The sequence below is a fragment of the Thunnus maccoyii genome, chromosome 20, assembly GCF_910596095.1.
Source record: "Thunnus maccoyii chromosome 20, fThuMac1.1, whole genome shotgun sequence".
NCBI classification, from domain to species: Eukaryota; Metazoa; Chordata; class Actinopteri; order Scombriformes; family Scombridae; genus Thunnus; species Thunnus maccoyii.
The window spans coordinates 20934371-20959525 of record NC_056552.1 but is presented as its reverse complement, the minus strand read 5'-3'; the positions used below and the strand labels follow the sequence as shown (position 1 = coordinate 20959525).

The following is a 25155-nucleotide window of genomic DNA, read 5'->3' as shown; positions in this document are numbered from 1 at the left end:
AAGAAAAGGAAAAATACTCTGCTTTGAATATTTTGTGTCTGACGTGGTTTTTCCATTGAAAAGTTCAGTTACCTATTACAAATTCTTAAAATGACATCTACTCTACCCCCTCATTGAAAAACACAGAATCTATGAATATAAATATATTTTTCATTTTCTTCTACTTCACCAAAAGCTTCGCTCTATGTATGTATGTATGTGTATGTGCACTGAGGGTTTCGAGTTGCCACATCACACTTGTGTAAATTGTATACTACACAATTGACTCCAAATTAGTTGCGATGTCACAAATTCCGCTTATATATACATGTCTTAAACCGTTGAGGACAGAGAAACTTTCAGCAGACTGAAAACAGCGTCCAAATGAAGTAACAAAAAGCAGAACACATTTATTAGTGGAGGGGGACTTTAAATAATTTTTAGAGGTGCAATCAACAATAATTCACGAGTCAAAAGCAGAAATTGAAACTAAATCTGGAAAAAAAAAAGAAACATAGTTTTACGTAGCATAAAAATGACTTTCCTGTTCTGTTGATCATCTTGCAACCCCTCTGGGGGACCCTGACCACAGGTTGGGAACCACTGATATACAGAATACTACAGTATGAGTCTCCATTGTAACCTGTGTATAGATGGATGGAAATAACACACTACACCACTCACAGATTGACATTAACACCTTACCTAAACATGTGAGGTGTTTCTGCTGCATTCTTTAGTCTTCTCATGACCTGAAGCATCTTTTAATGTTTCAAATCAGGATTTTCTTTCTTTTTACACACACGGGATTTGTGTATTTGTATCTGACCACTAGCAAAACACGTGCTTACATCTTGCTCTTTTTAGCTGTTGGAGGCTTTATTGTATTTTGAATATATTTCAGTTCTGGCAATTCTCAATAATTAGATTAAGTTTTGATTTTGCGCTCATTGTTATGTTATTATTTCCCCCTTTTTTGCCTATAATATTACAGCACATCAGAAAGTTCTGTATTTTAACACACAACAGAAACAGATTATCCACCGTCCCACAAAAAATGTCAGAAGTATGATTTATAGCTGACAACCTCAGTTAGTGCTTTTGAGTTCAATCCACAGTTTTGCTCACTTTAAGTAGCTCTGTTTAGCAGATAAAAGTTACAGCTAAATGCTCCAAATGTGAAACGCCATGCAGCCACATGAAATGCAGAGCCTGGATGTATATAAAAAAACACTCCTTTCAAACGATGTTATTTGTTTTCTCAACCATAACAGATACTGTATATATTATCTTTAAGGCAGGATCTGGTTGACAGACTTTTCTTTAACACGGGTGGGCGGATTAATTAATTAGCATCATTAGACTCCTGACAGTGAAATGAGCCTCATTAAAGAGAATTAGATGAAACACACACCAGCCAGTGCGGGGAAAGAGAGGGGGTGGTGGTGGCTGTGGTGTGTGTGTGTGTGTGTGTGTGTGTGCGTGTGTCTGTGTGTGTATTTGTGAGAGGGGGGGCTGGGGAGATGAAAGGCAGAAAGAGAAAAAAGAAATTTAATGATAAATACATCCAACTGCAAAGTATAATAGAATCATTGGCATGTGATCCCGAGAGGTCTGAACTGGATTATTGTTCTGATTTAAACAATAGCAACAACTGGACTGATTTAGTACGCCTGTATCATTATGGCTGCTGGCCCACTGATGTGACTCCCCATGGGGGTTTTGCCCCCTCTTGTGGAGCTCTGTTAAACTGTTTCATACAACAAGTTGGAGTTTGTCCAGGAGTATTTCCAAAGTGAAAATTCACTGAAGTCTTGAGCAGAGTTTTGAATTTTGTAGTATATTCTTAGAGCTAATAGAATCAGTTTATTCTCTTATATTAAACCACAAACCACTTATTTCTAGCAGTGTGTTATGCATGTCCCATTCAGTGTTTCAGTCCCAAGCTTTACTCTATACACACATGGATGAGTGAAAGTTCCTCTTTAAGCAGTGAGCAATCATTAGACTCCCATAACTACTTACTCACCAAAGAGTAGCAGTCACGTTTATCTTTCCATCCTCAGCAAGGAGGACCAAAATAAATATGTTAAATCAAAGTTCAAACTGAGAGAGCATGACACATCTGTTTGCTTCATCTCTGTATTTACCTGAGGTCCTAATTTAAACTGGGCTCGCCAGTGCCAGCACACTGCCAGAGGCTGCCCATCCCTGTACCAAGGCCACACCAGACCAGGGAGTAAAGGCTTAGCAATGAAGAAGAAAGTGGAAAAGTGGTGAAGAGAGAGGACAGATGGGCAGTGAGTTGAATTAGAGACAGAGAAGTGGGCACTGTCACCTTATAGGAATGAGAAAGAGTCCAAACTATACTGTACTGGAGTTTGATAAAGCAAGGACATAAATATCTGTTGCGACCTTGCATCTCCAGCTTGAATCTACAAGTATAGGAAAGTCAGCTACTTCTTTGCGAACTTTGCCAACTTTTTTCGCAAAAGTTGGCAAAGCTGTAAAAAACAACAAAAAAAAACTTGCCTTAGTCAAGATTCCCAACAGAGGTTACTGCAGCGAGAGTTTACTCACAAACAGATGTCTTAGGCTTTAAAATGATTTGACTGAGTGGAGAAACTACAAAACAGTCCCATTACGAGGAGATAAATGTGCTCTTGCTACACGCCAAAACCCTTCCCCTTGTTCACACTGAGTTATGTAATCAGTGAGTGAGTGTGAAGCCATTTATGTTATACAGCTGTGTGACTTGTAGATGTATGGACAGTTGACAAGCTAGTCGACCATGGAAACTTTAAAATCCATTGAAATCTGTTGAAATTGACTTTCATGAACAGTTGTTCTCCCCGATAAGTACAAAATAAATGAGCAATCGTGTACAGTTTTCCAGTTTATATACAGCTGTAATGTAAAACACTACACAAACCTTTATGGATCAGTGGTAAAGTGATCAAATTAATGCAGTTGTTTTCTGTCATTTTAAATTATCGGTTTCTAACAAGAGCTTGCCAGCAAGTTATGTAACACCGTTAAAAAAGAAAAAAAAAAAACTATCTGGCAAAAAAGCAGCAGAAATTCTTAATTCCGTCAAATCTGGTGACAACATTACAGCAGCTATCTACTTCATAGTTTAAATTGGAGTGGAATGGATTGCAAAGAAGAAAGCAAACCATCAGCTCCTTGCAGTATGAATGGAAGGTGAGGGTGAAATACACTTTCCCTGCAGTGCAAAGTAGCATCTGTTATTTGGTTTGCATGAGCCCTGATGAAGCCAAAAAACACATTTTTTATACTAAATATTAAACTCACTGGGCTGTTTCAAACCCTAATCCTTAATTAGAGCCTACCCCACCTTACTTTATTATGAATAAAGTCAACATCAAGGATCACACATCCTTCATCATCCTACCAGTCATTTGGCCCGGGCAACAGTGGAACACACTCCGTCACACATACATACTCAGTTGGGCAGGCGTTGTAATTGTGCAGGGGGCCTTAATTGCATCTGATAATTGGTGGCTGTTTTAAGAAAATCTGCCCAGCTATCAGTCACCTAAATGGGGCGATGGAGGGGCCTCGTCTCATGCTCTCACGTCAGAGCGGAGGTAAAGGAGAACAGGGCCGTGTGTTTTTCAGGTTCACAGGAGTGTTGTCAGGGTCTCGTAGCTTTAACCTAACCAGCTTCCCTGGTGGTCGGCCAAGAGCTATGGCATGGCCCCGCGGGGAAGCAGATGACTCAGAAGGTGTGTGTGTTTCTGTGCACCGACTACATTCATTTTGCTCTAAACACACTTAAACCTCAATTTGGTTAGAACTGCACGTGAGGAGGCACTTCATTTCTGAGTGCTTTTGTGGAAGTGGAAAGTCAAGGCTGCCACTACTACTGTTACTCCCAACAGGGACTGACTGATAGTCATTTTTAAAGGCCAACACCAGCAGGCCTGGAGTACACACACTCTTCTTAGCATGTGAACATGATTTTCTACATCATAGCCATTACTATTCATACATTTTGTCATTTTATTTTAAGTGAGCAATGTAACATCAGCCACTGTGGCCACAAGTCATAATTACAGAATAATAGCACACTGAATTTCCCTACGTTTCCCAAGATTCTCTTGAGTCTGGTATCAGTAGGTGATTTTACTGAGAGCAAGTTGAATGGGACCAAAACAAGGTAACAACAAACGCCTTTTCTAGTAAGGTACTGCTTTACTACTTGTTTTACTTTTGTGATAAATTCATTAAAATGTCTAAATTTGTGACATGCTAGAACATAGCATAGCAGTAGTACAAGTAAAGAAGACTCCTAAAGCCAGTGAACAGACTCAGTGTAGGTAGTTGCATAGCAAAGTGTGGTTAAAGTTAACTAAAATTAGCTAACGTGTGCCTTCTTTAGCCACAGGTTTCACCAGAACGTGGTAGAGGATGTGATGGGATAAAATTGCTGCTTTGTCGCTAGGAAACAGGCCAGTGTTATATCCTGACACGTCAAGACATTGCCAGCATGTCAGCAAACTTTTTTGCCGGACAACCCAGCATTGTTTTACAGTAGGCTTGCTATAGCACAAGCCTAAATCTTGATTTCATCGGTGAAGCCAACATTAACAGGACGACTCATGATATGAGGTCCTGAGACCACCAAAGGCCCTCAAGTGGTATATAAAGATCCCCTAGTAAGCTTTATTCTCAGGTCTTTCTCTGGCATTAAAGGGTGTACAGAGATGAGTATGCTGATAATAGTTTTTAGTGTCTTGCCACCCAAAGTTATGTAACTGCCTGACATCATCCTCTCGGATGGGACTTAGTAGGACAAACTCCTGTCACACAGGGGATTGTAGTCAAAGCTGTTCTGTCGAAAACTTGAAAGTGCTTAGAAACGCTTACTTTATTTTTATTCCTGAACACTAACCCTGCCAATAAAATGCAATCTCACCTCACAATAGTAAACCCAAAATGGAAACTATCATTTTGGTTGTCAGCACCTTCATGGTTGCTTCTCTTGGCTGAGAGTATGTCCCTGTATGTGTTGTCACTGTGGCTCTCACTGACCAACAGTGGCAGTGGCGGCTGGTAGACAAGGTCTGCCGCCACATGTGGAACATCACAGTCACCGTACGGTAGTCAGCCGTGGAGCCGGAGAGTCGCTGTCTTCTGCTCCCACAGGAATCAAACCTAGAGCTGAGAACTGGGATCTCACTGTGAGGGCCATGACTTCATGTTTTGCTCACCTCCTCCTCCTCTTCCACCCTCTCCTCACGCTGCTTCTTATTGACTCCATGTTCTATGACAACATCGCTCTCTCTCTCTCTCTGTCTTTAGCTTACGTGCACAGAGTAGGCCAGTTTTTGGCCACACTCTGCTTAAGATCTTATTTGGATTAGGTTATTTACATGCACTGTTCATACCCTGGGGATTGAATCTAACCCTGTTGCCATAAATAAATAAATCACAGATAGAACAGCCTGCGAGCAAAATAGTTTGAAACAGCAGCAGCCGTCACCTCCCACCTTTAACTGAGCTGGAGGTTAGCACAGGGGGAAGGACACAATGATCCTGAAAGTACTGCTCACTATGTTGTTTGTTAAAAGAGAACTGATGCTGTTGGACTTAGTTTGCACACATGATGAATCCCAGAAGTGTTGGTAAGGGTGAGACATTTTGGTGCCACAGTAACACATTTAATAAGTTTTTAATTAAGTTTAATATGAGAGTATCAGGTTTAATCCAAAACCAGGCTAGGTGAGTAAATAAATTCAAATTGAGCTGAAATTAGAATTTGCTAAAAAATATATTTCCCTGGCATTTGTTGTTGACTTATATACTTAATTGGTCAAAGTGTAATTTAAGGTTGTCAAAAGTATCGATACTTAGATACTTTTTCAGTATCATGTCTTTAAAATGATACAATCTCCGTTAATTATACATTCGATAGTAGTGAAAGTACCAAAGTTATAAAAAAACAGATGTACATTCAGATTTTCAACCCAAGGCTGCACAGATGAAACAACGGGGAATAAAATCAACTGGTACTCAACCTGTGGCAACATGTGGCTGTTAAGACATTCTCTCCATTAACAAACCCACGTCTAGTCAAGTCAGCCATGGCAAATTTATTTTTAAAAAAAGAAAAATTCCTATTTTGTGTGCCTAGGACTAATTTCTTTTTGCTGTGGTATTGAAAGAGGTATTGAGCATTGTTTTTATACTAGTATTGTATCAAAGTTTGAAATTCTGGTAGCATGACAACTTTAGTGTAATTACCAAAAAGAAGAAATTTAGGGTTTTTTCTCTACATTTGTGTTCTCCAACTGACAATGCCAGTGCTAGTAAATTTTTGACTGGTGCAATATTTATGTGGGCAGTGGGGATGTGCAGAGATGCCACTATTTGTATTTTGTTTTGTATCTGTATTTGTTGAGGCAGCAAAATTATTTGTATTTGTATTCGAATAAAAGTGGAAAGAGGCTTAAAAATCCTGTTTTTGATTTTATGACACTTTTACTTTCAGAAAATTAAAGTGTTACAATAAGTGCTCATGAATAAACTACCTTATGAAGGAGGTCCCCACATCGGGTCTTGAACTGGAGTCTCCCAGGTCATAGACGACTGCGCTAATTACTGAGCTAAAACTTTACTCATCCTCTCATTGCAAACAGACCTCTACCTATTTATATACCCATAACACAGAAACAGCACACCATGTAACATGTAGGGAGGAACTTCAAAGGCAATTATTGCATTGCACTTTTCATTTATTGCCTATTTTTTACAACCTAACTTTGTGGAAAGGAGAAGGGGAACAACAGGTTATGGAGAGTCCCTTGGGAGTACTTTGCTTGTGTCAGTAGCTCAGCTTTATCTCTGGGGAATACCCCCAACAAATAATTTTTTAAATATTTGTATGAAACAAATATTCGTATAAAACCCACTATTTGTGCTTTGCCGAATAATGTATTTGTATTCGGGCACACCCCTAGTGGGCAGGCACTACAATTAGTTTGTAATATCATGTCAACTCGAATGGCCACACAAGCAGTTAAAGGGGACCTATTATGCTCATTTCCAGCTCTACATTTTTATTCTTGGACTCCTCTAGAGTAGCTATCAGAGTATCAGAGTTGTGTTAAGTTACCACCGATTCAAACCCAACATTTCTTGCTTTACTGCTTCATATTAAAAGCTCATATTAAAAGAGCTGCAGAGGACCACCTCCAACAGGTCAACAACTTAATTTACCTTGCCCTGCTGTGTAATGGAAAAACACTCACAGTGTGCCAGCTCAACTCCAGTCATGACTCGGCGAGACTACCCCCAAAACATCGAAAAATGCAATAATGTTAGCGGAGTGGAGCAGTGAGCTTGCGTGCTGTGCGTGGAGCAGATGACCATATAAAGAAATCCATCACGAGCTGATGTCAGCTTGGGGTAAAAGTAGAAAAAACCATTGGAAACCGAGTGTTCAGAGCAGTCTGAAGCCGGTGCGTTTTGCTCACAAGGTTTACTTCTGCATATGTTTACCTCATTATTTGACCCTTTGGCCACATTTAATATGAACATCCGACATTATAACATTATATAAATGACTGAAAGTAAGGAAAAGCATAATAGGTCCCCTTTAAGAAGATGGGGACCAATGTTGTTAGTCAATGCTCTTTACCATGTATGCCTTGAGCACTCCCTACTTTAATCTATGACTCTGCACATTCATTGCTCCATATCGTGATTCGACACGGAGCACCGAATTTGATTCACGGGGTAATGTATGAAGTGCTGAGGGTACACGACTACCCATTACATATCTGGACCCATGAAAGAGAGACAGTGAGGGGCCCCGCTAGCCTAATGGCACATACTACTTTACCAGGACGTTCTGCTTTCGATTCTGGTGGGAGACCTTGGTTGCATGTCAGACCCCTTATTGTCTCTCTCAACACCTCTAACTGTCAAATAAAGGCAAAAATGCCAAAAAAAAAAAATCTTAAAAAAGAGAGACAACTACCACTAGTTAGTTAAAATACTCCTTTGTATAAAGTGGTAGGAATATAGCACTGAGTGTGCAGGAGCTGTCAGTGACTCAGCAGGTGTCAAATAACATGACAAAAAGTAACGTTGAGTGTGACTCTTCTCCTAGCAATGTCAGTTCACATAGTCAGTCAACTGTTGCAAGGGGAAATGCCTACCCGGAGGCTTGACACTCCGAGTATGATACCACAAATATGTTTTGAAAAATGAAAAAATATGTGCAATAGCTGGAGATTCACACTTTATATTTCCTTACACAAAAAGTGAGGAGAATTCAGATTTCAGCTTGACTTTAAGAACAATGAATCTTTTCTCTATATACTCATGTCTGTACCTTTCTCTCTCAGTCATCATCTTCATCTTCTTTTCTGTCTTCGTCCCTCTTTCTCTGTCATTTCATTTCTCTCATTTCCCTTCTTCCCCCTCTTTCCCTCTGTGGAGCAGGTGACACAGTGTAAGGCAAGTTATCCTGGAGCCTGGGTCCAAAGTGACGGCATTAGTCACCTGAAAGCAAACAAACTGCAACTAATCTTGGGACTGTTTACCAGTAATGTCACCACAGCAGAAACGTAAATATCTGTGTGTGTGTGTTGTAGCCATGGTGAGAACACCTCCACCTACCCTCTCTACCTCCCTCCTTACAGCTCCTAGCAGTTCCACTCATTTGGCAAATTTCAAAATGAATCGCAGCACCTTGGGAATTATTAATGACCTAAACAAATAATCGGCGTGGCGACTGAAATGGCGTCTCATTTCCTCGCCAACACTCCCACCCTAACTCCACCCCCCACCCCAAACCCATCTGGAAACTGTAGCCAGGAATATGTAAATGGCAATTAATTGGAGAGGCCCATTTCTGCTTTTTTTGAAATATTTAGAGTGAAAACACAGGCACAGTGATGAGTGCGAGGCTAGCAAAGGTTGAGCGTCTCTCAGGCATCCTGCCAGATCCCCAACGCTGACTGACTAAATGATGCCATCGTCAGTCAGGTCGGAGGATAATTTCATCTCATTACACCGCAGGCGAGGCAGGTAGATGCTGGAATTCTTTCCAGCGAACAACTTATGAAAATAACAGTCGTTCCCTCTAGAATTCATAGTCTGTTGCTGTCTGGTTTGGTCAGGTACCGACAAAACCACTTCGCCCAAACAGCTTCCACCTGCTTGTTGCAAGATAATTCAAGAATATGATACACCTCTGCATAAAACCAATGCGACACATAATAACGCACATACACCCTCACTCCAGCTCCAGTCCACCCTACTTTGCCATTCTTATTTACCTTCTCTGCCTCTCGCCCCAAAGATTTATAATGTGACAGGTACAGTTTAGTATGTGAGCAGTGAGCTGTGCAAACCACGTCATGACAACTCACGCACTGCCACACGCTACAGCAGCACTCTGTCACACACACACACATACACACACACACACACACGTTGCTGACCAATCAGAGTTCAGTGGGGGTGGCATAGAGAGGCCCTGGGTGCCACACAGGGCTGGGGGAAGTGGTTGAGTGTGTGTGTGTGCGCTGGTGTACCTTCTGTTTGCCATGTGTGTCTCAGTGTGAATGTGTGCGTGACCTTTTTGTCTGTGCATTTGCATATGTTCATGTTTGTTAGTAAAGTTGGGGTGACAACTTTGACAGGTCTAGATGAGTTTGAAAAGAGAAAAGAAAAGAGAGTATGGAAAAATATTTGTGTTTCCAGACTATTATCCCTATTCTGTTTTCTAAAATATATGAATTTCTATCAATTTATATCAGAATTTCTAAAAAAATAAATTGATCATACAAGCAGAGTGTTTTTCATGGCGTTTGGAGCAGGCAGCCACTGCAGCCAAAATGTTTACCACTATGTGAGAGAGCATGAGGCAGAGCGAGCTTGTTGTTGTCAAAAGCAAGACAAGAAGTATGCCGTGCAACTGAATGAACACTCCTATGCAAAGCTGCCTCTGCCTATTTAATATGTTAAATGCAAGTATTCTGAGGGCTGGCTTGACATTACCAAATATAAAACCTGGTTGGCTAAGGATTCCAAATGGGAAAAGAAAGCTAGATGCAAACTTTGTGTAAAATCATTAGACATCTCCAACATCGGGGAGGCGGCTATTGAAAGTTATATTCCAGGGCAAAAGCACTGTCGTCTTGTCACAGCATCCTCTGCACCGAGAATCATTACATTTTTGGCCCAACCCACATGAGACCTAGACTGACCACAACAAATAATGAACCCGCCAATGTTTTATTTACATAATAAACATCTCGCTATTTGTACTCAGTTGTCAGATATGGTCTGAGAAATCTACCAAGAAGTCTGAAAATTTGCATTTGGAATTTGGAATTTTGAAATGGAAAATGTGAAGGAACCCTGGACATTGGTTTCCACCACAACAGAGGGTGGAGAGTGTGTGGCAAGGTTTTTGTGCCACTTACAGTCTGTTCTCCTCAGTAACACAACAGGGGGATTTATGCTAGATTTTGTAGATTATTTTCCAATTGCAGGTTTTTCAGCTTCACAGAAATACAAAGAGAAACTTACTATAAAATCTATCATCAGGGTTGTGATTTTGTTAGTTCAAACCACAACAATCCATGGATTCTACTGTAAAGTTATAAGACTATAAATAAATGTAATTTAGTGTTTTTTATAGTAATATTGTTGGCTTCATCAACCTTTTTATGTGATGTTTTTTTTTGTCATTCAGAAACAAATGTCTGTTACATGCTTTATTCAGAAATTACAGGACCATTACAGAAAGAGCCACAATAGTAAAATGATATTTGGCATCTGGTGCGTAAAAGGGAGCAGCGTCACTGCACAAGAACAGCAATGACTTAAAAAGCAATTATATGAGATGGAACAGTGTCCTCAGTTCTCTCACAGGCTGCAACAGTGATGATTTCAAACTACTGAAACCTAAATACCATTGTGAGTGTGAAGGATGCCGGCCTCCTCTTCTCATGGTGAATTCGCAAAGAAATGTTCTCATTTATCAGATAGAGAATTCTGCTGCTTGCCTACAGTGTTTTATAGTCTGACAATGCCCAAGCATAGATGCTAAATTGTGACTCAGGTCTTCACTGACAATTGAAAATACAGATAAACAGTGCTTGCATGGTTGTGCCTTGTAGTGTTATGTCTTTTTTTACTGACCCACAAGGAGAGAGATTACAAAGTAAACAAGCCAGTATACTAATTAATTTATCCACTCAAAAGAGCTGATTGGCTCCTGCAATGCTTGTACACAAGCTGTCCAATGTGCAAAGGGTACTTGAGGAGGCTGCTGGATCTGAACTCTATGTGAAATGCAAGCCTTCTTAACATTTTATGTTAACTCACAGCATTCAATTCAGACTTGTGCTGTGTTGGATGTGTTATTTAAATGCTTCTAGGTCCGACCAAGTAAAATTGCCATCGTGCCTTTTACGTAAAAGTGAATTGAATGACATGCAAATCTAAACTAGTGAAAAACAAGCATCAGTTAATTAAAAGCATCCTTTCTTACAATGTCTTCAATACATGATAAACCATTACAACAAAAACATCTTTAAAAAAGTCACTGCAGTATTAATGCAGCACACATGCAAGGTCAAAACCTGTAGCAAGATTTGTGTAGAAGCTTCAAACTAATCCATGACATCATATAAGACCTGCTGGTATCATGATGTCATACCTAACCTGACACACATAACACAACATAAATCTGTGTGTGGTCTCAACTAGTTGTAGGTAAATACATGACTTAGGTGAGAAGAAGGTGCAGAGTATGGAAACATGTTCTATTTTTAGGACTTGTCCTATAATTGTCACTCATAATGATATATCTCTGTCCTGATGACTGTATCTTTGGAGACATATTTCATTATCACCTTCCGTACAACAGAGAAGATATAGAAGATGATGAGACATGCTACAACATTTTAAACAACTTCTGGCAAAATCACAGAAAAGCATGAGATGTTCTAATATGATAAAAGTTGAGGTTGTCTGAATCTGACTGACTCTCTCCTATGTACAAAAAAACAACTGGAAAATCCATATGGAAGTACTATACAGCAGCAAAACACACCATAAATGGTCCTATTTTTCATATTTTTCCATCATCTCACACCCACACGCATAACCCCCACCGCATCCCGAGTATCCCCTCTGAGATGAAATCAATAGCTGTCTGGATTGATAAAAGACACCTAATTCAATTTATAAATTTGATCAGGCAATGTAATAAAATAGTAGCTTTCGCTTGTAGCACGTTGAAACCTAATCATGTTTCATGCTCTTGTGCCTTCTCTCAAATCATCTGTGTTTGGGTTTCAACCTCCGAGCACTCTGCTGAACCCTAGATAAATGGAGAGCGGGCTCTTGCTTGACGAAACTCGACCCGGTCCACTACTCGTCTCCAACACACACACATTTAATTCAAGGAGGGCTGCTCTTATAGCTTTGACCGGGTTTTTAATAGCCTGATTAAAAGGTGATTAATCACTGATTTCTGGACAAAATATATACAGTTGATATGAATCACCCTACAGTTGACATGTTTGGTGCAACAGCCACGGTCACAGTGGGGTAAGCGATAAATATGTGGCTTAGTCAGTCAAGCAGGCAGTCTGAGGATCAAGCTGTGCCCCAGCGGACTTATGTTCTGCGGGGTGTGTGTTACATAGACCCCTCGGTGTCTGTATAGGCTACTGACCCGTTACTGGACCCCTCCTCTGCTGCCTGCTAGCATATAGAACCAGGGTGCTGCAGGGTTGACACACACCCGGACTCACTAACATGCATATGTGTGGCCCCTCACTCACACAGAACATCTTGTTAAAGTTTATGGTAAATTTTAGATGGAAAGAGATATCAGCATGGATTTTATTTGGTCTGCTGTTGATTGGGAGCCCCTTGCTTCTACCAGTCCTACATATACTGTATCCTCCAGTGGCACTGTAGAATATTTATGTATTCATTGTAAAGGAATAGCTGGGAAAATGCTCCTTCATTTTCCTGCAGAGAGTTAGATAAGAAGATCGATACCAGTCTCATGTCTGTACGCTAAATATAAAGCTACACCCAGCAGCAGATTAGCTTAGCTTAGGAAAAAGAATGGATGCAAGAGGAAACTACAAGCTTGGCTCTGTCCAAAAGTACCAAACGTACAATGCTCACAAAGCTCACAAATTACCTTTGTGAGCTTTAGAGGGCTGGAACAAAGCTTTGCTAGCTGTTTCCTGTTTCCAGTCTTAATGCTAAGCTAAGGTAACCATCTCCTGACTATAAATTATTATTAACAAACAGATATGAGAGTGGTATCAATCTTTAAGCCTTTCCTCAGCAATAAAGCAAATATGCATATTTTCTCAAAAAATCCTGTAAATCCAATATTGCCATATCGCCTACTGGTTTGCCACATTGCCCTTAAGAACCTGTTTCAACCAGAGATATTAAAGGAAAAGCTTCCTCGGTACAAACAGTGAAAAAAATCTCTAAAATTTGACGAATCTCTGTGGTCTCACAGTATAAGTCACCATATCGCCCAATCTTACAAACAGAATACGTTAGGCATGATTGATGGGTAATGTAGTCTGACAGTATGACTGATGGGTGTTTGGGGACCTGAGTCCAGATTGGGGAAGAAACTCATCCATCAGCATCCCAGATTGCCCCCCCGACCACCCACTTTTCTTTGTTCCTATTGCATAGTATCAATTTTTATGATGCATCTCCAGTCACCCACATAGGTCTTTTTCACAGATGACATTTTGACTTTTCATGGAAGAAGGGCACAGATGTTGATGAGCACAGACTATTAAATGTAATGATTGTTGTATTCAAGTGTCCCAGTAAGCCATGACAGGTTGACAGTGAGTCAGCATGCACAATACCAGGACCCTGAAACTGAGGCAGCCAAATGCAATTCAGCCAGCATTCACTTTATTCTTTACACCTGTGCTTTTCCTACCATGACATGTCTAAATGTCGTCAGTGAATATGGTCTGGCAGGTATGGCACCATGTTGGAAAACTGGCTTCAGATAATGAAAAACTGTAGAACCCCCATTAATTGCATTTATCTCAGGGTGTCTATTAAATGTTTACTATATTGCATCAGGTGTTGTAGCAACATCTGTCGCAACACTGAAAATGTATCAGCAATACAGGGTGTATAATTTGAAAGAAGTATAAATTTGGATTAAATTACGGGAGTGAATCACGTGACCTAAATTCTAAAAATACACTCTTATACTACACAGTACATGTTTAAGGATACAATTTATGATTGAGAGAAGGGAGGGAGAAAATAACAGAGAAGCAGAAAGGGAGAGACGGGTGGCGTCGGAAAGAAGCGAGGTCTCAACAGTCCAGTGGAAGATTTCAATTAGTCATGGAAACGGGAGTGGCCCACCCTGCTGCAGTAGTGACAGACTTCACTTGTCCTCCTGACATACATTTGCAATCCTCCTCCTCCTCTGCCCTACAGCTACAAGCTCTATATCTCTGGCCATCCTTATTCCCTCTTCCCTCTCCTTCTCTATCCATCTATTGCATAAGCATCTCCATTTCCTTATCATTTGGTTTTATATCTTTATTCCTCTTTCCTTACACTCTAGTGTAATCTTCTTTTATGCCTTTCTCCTTTGTACTTTTTCTTAATAGCCTGTTTCACTCTTTCCTTTTTCTCTCCGACCATTTTCTCTCAATGACAGCTGAGCTTTGACAGCTTTTTACATTTCATTTTTCTCCGCCACAGTGAGAGAACAGCCGGGCATCAGGGGCCTTGTTCAAACAAACAGGAGGCCGTGTGGTTCGCCGAGGGTGGCGACACGCCATAACAAACCACTGGCTCCTGGCCGTCGCAGGCACATGGTGCATAGGGCCCCGCTACGGCGAACGGGGGCCAAACAGGACCTTCCATGTTGGTTTCCATGGTGACCAGACAGCAACATTGCAGTGGTGAGGTGTGGAGTGATGGCAGGAGCTGATGCATTGAACCACCTGGTCGGACGGTTTGACGTGTACTAGATGGAATCACAACAGCGAAAACGGAAAGGGGAATGTCTATTTTGATCTGAAAAATAACATTGAGGGCAAATATTGAAGGGAGGAGGAATGAAATAAAGAAAGAAACAAAAGATGAAGCAACTGTGTTATAATAGGCTGCAAGGAGAGGTGTGTGCGGTTTTAAGCAGCCGCTAGTACATGAGTCAGGATGTGTCAAGGCTGAGTCAAGTCAAATACATCTGCTGGATGAAGGGCTTACAAACCTTGTAAGGCTTATTACAAAGTACTTAATTGGACAGAACAGACACAGAATCAGGGTTCTCTGATGCAGGAGGGCAGGAAGCTGTAAAGGCTTCTGGCATATAGATTACAACAAGAATTATTGTGTTAGAGCTCTTATTTAGCTGCATTTCGGGGGCCCAAACATTTGAGCACTACCACTGTCACTGCCACTGAATTTATTTATAGTGGTGAAATTTCTCTCTTCTCTGGGAATGTCAGTTCATATCAGACCATCAAATAGAAACTTTACAGGAATAAATAAATATGTACTTTGTAATTCACATTACATTACCTGTATCACAAGGTTGTTTTTAGCACTGGAGTAGAAACCAAATCGTTGTGGAAATAGTTCAATGTTTTGCGGAATTCCCAAGAATTACATGAGAAGATTGATACCACTCTCATATCTGTGCGTAAAAGTTTGAAGCTGAAGCTGGTAGGTGATTAGCCTAGCTTGGCATAGACTGGAAGCAGGGGGGAAACAGCAAGCTTGGCTCCTCCAAAATTCTAAAATATGCCTACCAAAGCTTTTAAGGCTTACTATACATTATTTCTCATTAGTTTAATGAGAAATGTTATATGTCATTTTCAGAAGAGTTACTGATTTTTTTTTTTTTTAATGTAATTGTACAAGTTTATGCTATGTGATATCAGAATTACTTGAAATACCAAGCATCATCAAGCAACATGCAAGTCTTAATTACAACTGGTAAACTCTTAATTTTTCTGAAAGTTCCAAAATATCAGACTTGGCACTATAATACCATTAAAATGCCTCAAAAGCAAACAAACGCGGATGTCTCACTTCAGTGAAAGTCTGTTGTTCAAAGTAGGCTGACCTAAATTTAGTGGATAAAGTGCTATATTGCCAAGGCAGAGTATTTTTAATCCTCACATATCCAAGTCATACAACTGTCACAAGTTGTCCAACCACATGAGTACTCTTAAGTTGTAGGACTCATTGGGGCTAAAAACAACAACAAAAAAAACAGAGTACGGAGAGAGAAGAATATAGGACATGGAAACAGACACAAAATTATGGTTATGGAAAAGTCTTTGAATTTTATATGGCTACAAGAACCAGAATAGGGAGAGGAAAGGGGAACGACTGGACTTTAGGTAGAGAGAGAGAGATTTCTAAACAGTCCAAACAGTTTATGCCATGCATCTTGATAAGATCTCCCCGCCACAAATAAAAAACACATTAGCAGTTTGTTTCCACAAACCTCCCTCGAAACTGCTACTCCCAACTTGCACTTAGCATAGACTTTCCAAGTAAGTGGCCAGATCTCCACAAAGATTACCCAAATGACCAAACCCATTCTCTCCATCTCTACAACCAGCTCTACCCCCATCCAACATTAATCCACCTCTGGACTCATAGCACTGACTGAACAGCACCTAATGACCTCCCAAGTGATGTTTTTCTTCTCGTTCTTTCTTTCATTCTTCTCTCATCCATCCAAATTGTAATGGCCTCAGAGTTTATTTTTGTCGGCTGCAGAAATGATTTCTTTCTCTTTCCACTTTTTTTCTGCCCATCACTCCCTGTCCCTCTTTTTTGCAATTAGTGGAATTTTGTCTTCCATTTAGACAATTTAAGGTAATATATGCATCTACAGTTCTGGTTAGTTTTTAATTTTTTTTTGGTAAATTTACTTTTTTCATTCATTGCCTGTTAATTGTTTTCACTCTCCAGCTCTCTTCTTTCTTTACTCCATTCTTCACTGGCTCTTTACATTTGGTCTGTGGCCTCAGTCACAATAGCAAACACTACTTTAAACCTTACCACAAACCTCAAACTTTAACCTGCATCATCTAGCCTATAACCTAGTTTTGCCTTATTTTTGTGGTGAATGGTGGGTCAAGAATCCACTGAGAATCAGCCAAGTTTGAGATGGAGAAGTTAGATTACGCACATTTCTAAACTGATTACTCTCAAATCAAATCAAGCGGTCACTGGAGACCACAAACCTCAGACCTTTAAAACGGAACGGGCTGTACTTGTTAGCTGTTCATCAATGAAGAATTCACGTTTGTTTACATATTTACTTTGGCCATGAACTTTTTGGAGATACCTGCATGCTTCCAATAAATTTTTTCTTAACCAATTTATGGTGGGATAAATATTCACACAGGTAAACACATTTGTCCATGGAAACTGACCAGTGTCCACAATGCCCTACTGTAGCTGAGGTCCAACTGACTGGTTGTCTACTGGTCTGTCAAGCATAGAGTTGCAAAGCTGGTTCTGGAAGTGTTTTTTGCCGTCCTGTATTTCTATTTCAATCTCTTTTAACACGATATCCTCAATTTTACTGAAGATTGACACACTGGATAATGTCACAACCCTATAGGTTTCTGGTAGGGAAACCAGCTTAAATTATTTCAACTTTTGTTTGGAAAAATCACATTTTATCCATTATTTCTGCATGATGAATGTCTCTAACTACTACAAGACCCATGAGTCTTGGCTGCTGTTGCAATGGAGGAGTAGCCAGTCAGAGGGGCAATCTTCACAGTAGCACATCTGTGTTTGGGAACAAACCTACATCATAGTTGCTGAATTCATCTGAAATTAACCCAGAATCTGAAAATAAATGTATTTAATCTGCAAATTGTCAAATCCATGTATCAACAGCTTCTGCTAGATGTTTCTTGCCAGTATACACCTTGGAAATTTTTTTGTTTTGTTTTTTGTTTTTGTTAGCCTTCAAAAACAAAAGAGGAAATTGTAAATAATGGATTAAACAGCATGTTTACCTACTCTTACATAAGCAGCAAACGTTAACATGTCTGGCTAACTACCTTACTACCTACAGTAACCTAGCATTACTTTTAAGTCATGGAGTTCGCACATTTTTTAACTAAGCTAGTGACAGGTTTGTGGGGTTACAGGTTACACAAAAAAACAAAAGCCCTGTTTGTGACTAGAACATCCACTGTGAAGTATTTCCTCACTACGTGGAAGTTGGTCATGGATGCTGTCAGAGTGTAGGCTAACGTCAGCAGCTGCTCTAAATTTGATATAGGAAAGTTTGCACTACAGCAAAACCTAGCCAGTGTTACCCAAGATAGCACTACATTTGCCAAACACATTGGTTAGTCATCATCCTAAAAGCTTGTTATCTTATAATGTTAAAAATTAAAAACATACTCTTTAAAAATATGAACAAGTATGTTAGCACAGTCCTACAGGGTTATGTTAGAATGAAATAACAGTCTGATCTTAAATGTTTTTTTTTTTACCTTACTGATGTAGTACTAGGATTCAAGAGCTCTACACAGTAATTGAAGAACAGTGCTGTTTCTTTATTTTGTGTCTTTATCATTGTTTTCTATAATAATCCTCAATTGGTGAGGATGCTGATTTTAGCCTCTGTCTCTTAGCATGATATATTCTTAGCCATCAAGTGCATATTTAAGACAATTTACAGGGGTCTTACCAGAGCTAATGTTAACTTAATCAGCTAGCTAGCGGCAGTTGATAAAATCTGCCATAACGGTTGCCAGCTAAAAATGAGCTGCCTGCTTTTGTCTATCACTGTCTGAAATCAAGAACCCATTGTTATAAAAATGAATATGAATTTCGATGGAATATTCAATCTGTTCATCATTGTGAACTGTATTATGTGCTGTGCAAGAACAGAAAGTTTTACTAGTGTAGCTTTAACCACAGTACCTAGAGGAGTGTGGCTTAATCAAGTCCATTGAGAGTGAGGTCCTTTGCTCAAAGACAATATGACAGCAGTTGTTTGGGGAGAATGACGGGTTTCTCACCCACTTCATCCAGCGAACTAACTAGCTGTCACAGTGCTGCCCCTCGAAGCTTTTTAGCCTTGACTTTTCCCAGCCTGCCCAGTCACAATTCAACCACTAAGCCTCTCACCCTTTATTGTCCTCTTCCTTTTTTCTCATCTTTCCCTGAGCACATTGATGCCTTCTGCGGCGGCTTTGGTGTTTGGAGTTGGCTTGTTTAGCTGAAAAAATCAGCAAGAGATCATGCGGTGTGTGTGTTTTTTTAAATTCCCACCCTTACAGTGAGCAGTGCTTGGTTCGACACCACTGATTGCACCCCAAGGCCTTGGGAACATTGGCAGCGTTGTATGGCGAGGGAGCCTCCAAGTCTGATAGATTAACATTAATATGGACTGGGGGAGAAGGCTGGGCATATTAAAGGTCATTTCCCCACTTCATGGCTATCGAGGGAAAATGCAACGGGCCATTGACTGCAGGGCCACACACGCATGAACGAATGCACTCGCTCACACAGACACAAGAAAAGAGACGCAATCAGGCACAGAGATATAAAGATGTACACAGAGGCATGAAGAGCACAGACGGGGATGTAATGGTGGGCACACATGCATGAAAAAAGACATAGACAGACATAAAGACAAACACTCACTCTCATACACAAAATGTGGGGCTCCACATGAGATGGCATTATATACATGTACTGCACTGGTAAACTGCTGTGCCGACAGCCTATTAAAAACCCAGTGAATTTATAACTCCCAATTTGGTGATGAAGGATTGTGAATTTGCTTGCTCTTAGCTTCAGGTTCTTGTCACACAGGGCCTGTTTTCTGTCTATAAATCTAACGGCCAGGAGTTTTCTTCTTTCCCCCACCCTTTTTATGGAGGTGATTGCTCCAGCCAATATAGGATTAAGACCGTTTCATGTACATTTTTCACTACCTCTGGCTAAATATGTGAAAGCTGTGTCTCTCAGGTACCAGCTGTACATTTCCATTTGTCTTTGGTTCACTTGTAGAACCATCCATCAGAACAGCTTTCCTAAAACCATATGACAATAGAATCAGTCAAAAAGCAATTTTTCCCTGAAGACAGCAATGGTAGATGTCCAGTACAAGTTTTAGGGTTGCAAGAACAGTACCATAGTGCCAGATGCTTTCATTCCTGTACTGCTTTATTTACATTTAAATATAGCTAATGTCACTGTCTGTGTCTGTCTGGTTTTCTTAATATTCTCAGCCCTGTGGCACCTCTGTACCTGAGATGTTTGGTTTGGTAAAAGCTATTTTGAACAAATCAACCCTGTGTATAATAAACTTGAACATTCTGCCTGCTAAGGGTAAATCTTCCTCTTCTTAGTTGCAAACTCGTCCTCTTTCTGTGAAATTAACTGTTTTAAATGAAAAATGGCACCCATGTGATTAATATAGATCGGAAGAGTCTTTTCAGGTCGTGAAAGCGGTGCATCACGAAGTTAAGTTGGTCCCTATTCTTTTCTCTGAAATGTAAACAATTCACTTCTGAAAACTTAGTAGCCGTCAGGGTATAGTGTATGTCAAAACACCTGCACCAACTTCATTTAAAAATGTATTTATTTATTTTTTAAAAAAAGGACTAGTTTCATTTAAGATCATTCATTTAAGAGCTGAGGGTGATGTTTTTATATTATTTGTTTTTTCAGTCAGTTCAAAACCAAAATATAAGATATAAAAGAGAGAAAAGTAGCATATCCTCACATTTTAGATGTGCTAATGTGCTATATTTGGCATTTTTGCTTAAAAAATAAGTAAAAAGATAATTTGATTATAATATTATTTGGCAATACAATTTGAGCAGCCAGCTTTTTTTTTTGACTTGATTTGAATTTTTACATAATTTATTGATCTCATTCAATTTGAGCAACCTGAATAATACCAGGCTTCTATCATTAGTATCTACCTGTAAACACATAAAAACATCTGAACACTGTTAAATGCACAGGATTTAAGTGTGAATTTTCCCTTACAGCCTAAGCAGCTTATTGACATAACAGCTGTTGTGCGCAGAACAATATTTGTAGCTTTACCAAGCAAGTAGCCAGAGAGGTGACATCACGGTTCAATAAAATGATTAATCAGGTATATATTTCATGACCATGCATGTGCTGTGGTTAAAGCACAGAATCAGATGTTTCCTCTAACTTGTTGTATCTTGAAATGTTTAAGATCCTCATAAGTCCAAATGAATCTCATTTGTTTTCTCTCTTTCCCCATCACTTCTCTTATTTTCCTCTTTTTCATTCACCCTCTGTTGTATTCCTGTTGAATTTGTGGTTTTGGCGAAATTGGATCCTGGCACCGAGAGGGGTTTCTATTTCCATGGAGACTGCTAACTTCTTATCTGCCTCTCGAACTTGCACTGGAAAGTAAACAAGCAGCTCATTCACCTCTGTTTTGCTTTCCACTCGCCCCTCACTTCAAGAGCAGAAGCAATAAATACATGGACATATAAAATGTATAACTTTAGAATAATGTAAATACATACAGCAACTGTAAACGCTGCATTACACACACATATGTTCCTTGCGTGTGTTTATCTGGACCATTGCTTTCCTGTGTGGTTTTTATCATGTGATGTTTAGGTGGGCAAAACATGTCACATAAAGCACCGTTGGATTGAGAAATCATGGAAGCCACGGAGGTAGTGGTGGGTAACGCGTAAAACGTAGTTTATGTGTCTTTTTATTAGCAGAAATAGTGTGCCCACATTTTAGCATACATAAATATTTTCATCATAAATAGTCTCAAACTAATGGAAATTACACAGATAATATATATGGTAAAATGTAATGCAGAAAACATTACCCAGGTTTAGCAGAGGTCAAACATATATCATTCAGTGAATATGTTGACACCGACAGTGGTGGAAGACGTACTGAAATCCTTAAGTAAAAGTAGCAATACCACACTTGAAATACTTAATTACAAGTAAAAGTCCTGCATTCATACTGTTGCATAGTACAGAAACTTGAACAGAGGCATCAAAAGTGAAAATACTTATTATATTAACTTTTTTAAGTTGATTAACTGATCAAAGTGTTGCTGCTGATGGCTGCTTATCCATCACTGGTGAAGTAGAAGTTTAAGGCCTCCGTAAACTCTCTGACAAAGCACCTTAACCAACCATCCTTTTTAGCATTGATCTCAGGCTGAACATCAGCCTCTTTTGAGTCCTTCTCCTCCAATTTGGCTGCAACAGTTTATTTTAGGGTTTGATACACTGGTCAGCGTCCAGGTGCAGCATCCTCCTGACCAGGTCCTGACCAGGTCCTGACCAATATTGTCTGATCACTCTGGTGTCCCCTGTTCATTACCATGAGTTGCTCAAGATCATCAAAAGACTTGAGTCTGAGGTATCTAGTTTCTCGAGTGTAGTACCCTGTCTCATAAGCAAACTCCTCTGGGGTCCTGAATCTCCAGAGCTGTCAACTTTTGCTTTGTTTGTGGAAGTAGTGATCGGTTACCATTCCATGATCAGTACATAATCAGCTGACTGATGCTGAGTTTCTACGATAAATCAGCACGTCATAGTCAGTCTCCCCAGGATAGAGCAGGTAACCAGTGGCCAGCTCTGCAGCTTGAGGCCAAGAGACCATATATGCATGGCCTTGGTGAAAATGATGTGCAGTATGACCTTTGGTGCTCCATACCACATGATCTGCACACAGACACCAGCCTCAGCAGAAGACACATGACGGGCCAAGTCGAAGTCAATCAGTTTCACTTTAAGTGGCTGCTCCTGGTGATCCACAACCATTATACTGTCTGGTCTGAGGTCTGCATGCACAATTCCTATTGACCTCAAGTGAGATAGTGCTGCCAACTGATAGACAATCACCTCTTTCATGGGAAGACCATGTCTTCTGTCCTATATGAAACTCAACAGATTTTGATCCAGTCTAGACAAATGTGATCCTTATCGAAGAAAAAACATTCCACCTCAGGATGTTGCACTTGTCTGGATCCAGACGCTTAAGAATGGCAATTTCTTCTCGTGCCTGGCGAACGATTTTGCGGTGGTTCCTATTAACCTTAATGGTGACCCTGTCAGTCTTAGTTTTGCTGCATTTTGTTACAAAACCAATTCCACCAAGGAAAGCCTCCACCTTGCAGCGCTCGCTGAGTGTGCTCCCTACATGGAAGAAGGACAGCAGAAAGAGTGTATATGAAAGTGGGCAAATTAATGCCACTGTTGCTCTGTGGAGGTTATTTTCTCCAGTGGATGATAAAATATCGTTTGTCAGGATAAGGTCCAGAATTGGTCAACAATGTGGCCCACTGACGACAACCCCTCTGACCTTAGATGGGGTCCTTGTGCTAGTGGTGGTTAGATGCTAGCATTAGCATCAGGAGCTGGTAGCAGCATGCTACTGATGCAGCTGAATTATATTGAAAAACAGGATGACGATGAGTGTGGCAGCTTCAGCATTACCCTATTGGATGACTAGGAAAGTTGCCTCAGACTTTAAATTGATACAAGGAAAGCGGATTGCATCTAAATGTAAAGCAACCAAAAAGTACACCTTTGTGGATGTATGATTCATTATTTTTGTGTTAAAAAGCAGAAATTGCAAACGCACAGAAGTCACTGGTGTAAATGAGAGTATTTTGTTTGTGATGGACATTGACATGAAAGGAAGTACTCAGGTAATGAGATATTATCACACACATACGCACACAGTTTCTAAATTTTGCATGTCTGCCCAGAGTGATGGGAGTTAGCCAACTTTCATTGCAGGATATTAAAAACGGCAGTAGGACGCAGGTTCAGGTTCCATGCTTCTGTGCTTTGGCCTGTTTGTGTACTTTGGATAAGCCTTGTACTCACTCTGAGAGAAAATCAACAACACAGACGAGGAAAGGCTTAAGAGTTCTTATTGATTGGAATTAATTGCTAAAGGCGTCACAGGCAGAAATAACAAACAGGTAAGTAAAGAGTTTATTATATGATTCAGCTGGTTTTACACTAATCAGCACATGGAGGTTATTTATTATGCAGGAGGGGGTAAGTATATTTATGAATTAGGGTATATGTACATATGTTTGCCTTTAGATGTATGTGAAGACTGACTCATTTTTTGCCCTGATTTCTGATTATCACTATTTTTTTTGTTTGTTTACTTCTGTTTTCATCTGACCTCTTGCTGTTTGTTTTACACCTCTGTAGATCTTCCAACCTTCACAATATATTAGTGGCCATTTGCCAATTCTTGTCTTGCCAAAGCTCTTTTTAATGCCTAACTGTCCATCGCTCTTTTTGTCAGTGGTCCACAAATTAGTACCTCGTATGCAGTCCCATTCTCTCTTTCTCCACTACCACATTAACAAATTTATAGTCTTGGCTTTGAGATATATAGTGTTTTCTTTGGTTCTGCTCCCATCTAAGTCTTGCTTATTTAAAAACTGCACAGCCTCATACATTACCTGTGGAGCTTGGGTCTTAACGTTATGTCACCATGGGATCGCGGTTCTGCTCCTGCACTTAAAAGCCCCCTGATGACGGACAAAGACATAATCAAACGAACTGGGAGGAAAACACGCCTACCTTACTCTGTGCACGTACTGCACAGTGCAAACACACACATACACACACACACAGTAGAAAGGAGAAGGCCTTCCATCTAAGAGACTGAAACTACATTACGCAATTTTGCACTTTGGCAGCCCCAAGTGGCAGTAAGAAGAAACTGTTTTGAGGCTTCATACTGTAATACTTTGAAACCTGCTGTGAATAACCAGCACACCTGGTTTACTTTTTCTTAGTAGAGTGGTTCACAACCTTTTTAGCTGGTGATCCCTTCTCACAGGTTCCTTTGTCTATGAGTTGTGAGCAGTTCAACCAAAGGGTGATGTTCTTCTTCAGATTGTTTCATTTGAATAGAGTTTAGAGGCCTGAGGAGGTAAATCTATCCAGTGTTTCACAATAAATGAGCAAAGATTGGAGAAAAGTCAGAAAAACTAGTCATCATTTGCGTAGATGAAATGTGTTTTCTTACTCTCTATCTTGTTAACCATCTTGTGATCCCTCAGATTTCTATTGCGACCCTTTGGGAGGTCCCGACCCCCAGGTC

At 40.1% G+C, this 25155-nt stretch overlaps 1 long non-coding RNA gene across 1 annotated transcript in view; it reads left to right on the top strand.

Annotated features, from left to right (window-relative positions):
* The window catches only part of LOC121886748, a 197227-nt gene that overhangs the window by 137024 nt on the left and 35048 nt on the right, over nucleotides 1–25155 (top strand). The window lies entirely within an intron of this gene.